Source organism: Brassica oleracea, chromosome C3 (genome assembly GCF_000695525.1).
Source record: "Brassica oleracea var. oleracea cultivar TO1000 chromosome C3, BOL, whole genome shotgun sequence".
Classification (NCBI taxonomy): Eukaryota; Viridiplantae; Streptophyta; class Magnoliopsida; order Brassicales; family Brassicaceae; genus Brassica; species Brassica oleracea.
Window position 1 is genome coordinate 44,069,185 of NC_027750.1, and position 3,934 is coordinate 44,073,118.

Genomic DNA, 3,934 nt, shown 5'->3' on the forward strand with positions numbered 1-3,934 from the left:
CGATCTGCATGCAACCAGCCCAAAAATCAGACATGTGGAGGACGTGGTGTCACCTTGCATGACATCCTGATCATGCTGACCGCCATGTGGAGCACGAGGTGCCGCCGCACATGGAACCAGAGCCATGCGGAGCGACACACGGGCTGCGACCAACCTAAAGGTGATTGGCTGATGTCTTCTATAAATAGGCACGCTCACCTTCACATTTTAACACATCTAGACCAATTCAGATCAGTTTAAAAACGTCAGAGAATATAGAGAGAGAAAGCAAGAGGTTTCGATAGTTTTCGAGAGTTTCGAGATCAGTTACTACACAAGTTTTGAGTCGTCGCCAAGAGGAGTTTATGTTTGATTTGTTCAAGGGAGTCCATTCAGGGTTAGGCACGCCTTTGAGGTCAGTTGGGACAGGAGGCTACTTGAGGAGTTCAAGAAAGGGTTTTGGTCGAGGATTCGGGCAAGGGTCAAAGCCACAACGAACCAAACACAGTGAGTCACGACAATCGATTGCTGACTTGTTTTTATGAAGGTTCCCGTTACTTGGAAGTTGGATCATGGCAGGAGGCCAGGTCTAACTGAGTAACCGTTTGATTAGCTAATAGTCGAGGTTTGGTTGATTGAGTTGATAGCATGCTTAGTTATTGCTTGGGAATCATAGTAGCATGCTAATGGTTAGGTTGCTTGGTTAGTTAGCGAATGCGAACCCTTAGATAATATTGCTAGGTTGTTAGATTGCATGCATAGATGATTATTGCTATTGCGTTATTATCGGTTTTCATGCATGGATTGTGATGTTATTGTTTTAGTTTATTAGATGTTAGTACTAGGCAACTTAGGTCATATAGACCGAATTGCTAGTACGTGTATGGTTGAGTTAGTAAGGGACCTAGGCTGTATAGGCTGAGTTCCTAGTTAGTGTTGTCCTTAGCGTCCTAGGCCATATAGGCCGGATTGCTGGTACTAGTGTTTGGTATCGAGCTTTGCCGATAGCTTGCCTAATCAGCAATGCTAGGCTTGTGTTTTGGGTGTTACACGGCAAGGAAGGTTACGTAAGCATGTCCCTACGCGGCTTGGTAGATAGGTTGCATAAAGTATGCTCTGTACGGGGAGGTTTCTAGAAAGCATGCTCCGTCATGTGGTATCCTTGGTGGGTGCTGCATGTTAGTTTGCGGCAAGGAAGGTTGCTAGAGTATAACCCTACGCGACTGGGCAAAGAGGTTGCATAAAGCATGCTCTGTACGGAGAGGTTGCTAGAAAGCATGTTCCGTCATGTGACGCCTTATCAGGGTTACATGTCAGTCATATTGGATGTTCTAACCCGTGTGCCTTGTGGCTGCGAGTTAGGTGTTCCATAGTTATGTATGTGATGAGAAAGCTCGAGTGAGGATGTGTAGTTAAGGTGTAGAGAGTCTTAGCATATATTATCTTATTATGCTAATGATGGATTATATTCGGCTGCTTATCTTATTTATGTTTATGTTCTTGTTGAGTCACTCGGGTTTCGACGGGGAAAGTCTCGAGTGATGATTATTGTTGTTGTGTTATTGTTAGGTGAACTCCTCGTCTTAGATTGTTTGTGGTTGGGATGGCGAGGGGTTGTATTCGTTAGTTGGGGCCCTGGCTCACTGAGTGACATTATGTTACTCATTAAACTCACCTATCGTTGCATGAACCTTAATGGGAGACCGGGTAGCGTGGAAGCTGGACGTTAGGAGCACCGGAAGTACTTTTGCCTTTCCTTTTGTAAAACGGTACTAGTTAAAATCTTTTGACTCGATGTTGGCACTAGGCCTGGATCCATCTGTAATATTTTACTTGTAACGGATCTTTATTATATTCAATAAAAGTGATGCTTTATATTCATTACAATGGTTCTCTGATAAATACACTTGTCCGGTATAAACACATCGTTAGGTTTAAGTACGGGTTGAAAAGCCTTAGGCCATGATCTAACGGAACCGTTAACTCATAGTACGGGTTGCAAAGCCTTAAGTCATGATTTAGCGGGACGTGTTAGTGTATGAACTGGTCGAAGTTGCGGATTAATTTTTGTGACTTTGACTGGATTGTCCCTAGCCAGTCATGTAGCGCTTCTGGACCATGGTTTTGGGTTGGACGGTCAGTCATGTTCTTGGTTGATTGTTGGCTGGCCGGTTGGCTTTTCATCTCCAACCCTTGGTGTGGGTCGTCCGTCGGTCATGTTCTTGTTTGATTGTTGGCCGGTGGGTCGACCTATGCCTAGGACGGTTCGGGGGTGTTACAGACGGACTCTCTAGAGCATCGATCGACGACATCTACAGAGTCGGCCGCATCTTGCAATGCCGTGGGGATTATGACTCACGAGAAGTTCGCAGCAAGACACCCACATCCGCCCAGCCCTGTTTATGTAAATATCGATCTGGTCTTGTGATCGATCGACAGAGAGAGACCGCCATCGATCGACAACCTCAAGCGCCCATCGATCCACGCGCACCTCTCACATACCGAGTGCAGATGCCAAAGATAGACGTCGCCCGCCTCAATGCACTCAGGCCACAACCCAAACCTTCAGCTAACCTTCCAGAGACCACCATCACACATTCAGATGATGTAGCAGAGCCTATGGAAGTTGATAAGGCTCCTTTAGGGAGAACCTTGAGGAAGAGAAAAAGAATGGTTGCTAAGCATCTAAAAAGGGAAGCTAATGAGAAGGAGATGGAAATTTCCAAAAGAAAGTTTTCAGGATTCCATTAGAAAAACCATTCGAGGAGGCCTTTTTTAACCAAAGATTGTGGATGTTTTTCTGAGAGAGTGAGAAACTGAAGAGGACATTAGGAGAATGTTCTGTGAGGCCAGAGAAAAGATGAAGAATATGATTACACTGAAGAAGAAGAGTGATCCTGGGAAGTTCGCAGTACCATGCACGGTAGGAGCAGTGTGCAACATGCAAACCAACCAGTTGTGCTTGACGCTCATAGACCCCCATGTCTACTACAATCCTATTCCAGTCATGAAGCCACATATGTCCTCCAGAAGAATTGATGATGCATGACTCATCACAGCATGCCACTGTGAAGCTGAGTACAAAACAGAGTACTATGCATCGATCGAAACGCACACCGCGACATCGATCGAAAGTGCCTGTTGGAGAAAAATATTTCATGACGAGATTACTCCAGCTTCCGGCTTCCAGGTTCCCGCCTCTAGGTTCCAGGTCCCTGCCTCCGGCTTCCAGGTCCCTGCCCCCGGGTCTTGGTCCTGCCTCCGGCTTCCGGCTTCCAGGCCGAGTGATTTATCCTTCCTTAGGATAAATTGAAATCTTCATTTGAAGGTAACCAGCTTAGGCAAGAAGGAGTCTCCCTAGATCCAAGAGAAAGAGGAAGTATTCCAATACATATGACCTCCCTAAATCCTAAGACAGGGGCACAACCTCCACTATAAATATAGGTTCCTAAACCTAAAGAAGAGGGGTCTAAGACGTCCATGACCAGAGCTCATCAACTCGACAAAATTCGACAGCCGCCAAGGCTATATTTCACCCCGAGAAGACCTTCTCCTACGAGAGGCCTATGACAGGCTGATCCTGGCGATTACTATCAACAAGATGAAGTTACATGCTCACTGCAGCACGTCTACAACTCTCCTTCTTGGTTCAGGCCACGATCTCCAGCTCATCAGCAGGGTCCCTCCATGCTCACTGAAGCACACCGACACATCATGCTCACTGCAGCATATCGACGAGTCTATCATCTGTTCCGGCCATGCGCCCCCTAGAACAGATGACTCCTATCACCTACAGAGCTACGTGCTCCCAAGGCCTCACGCCCATTAGAGCTATGCGCTCCCAAGGCCTCGCGCCCACAGAGCTACGTGCTCCCAAAGCTACATGCCCATTAGGTCATGCGCCCACTAGAGCCACATGCTCCCAAGGCTACGTGCCCATCTAGGTTATGCGCCT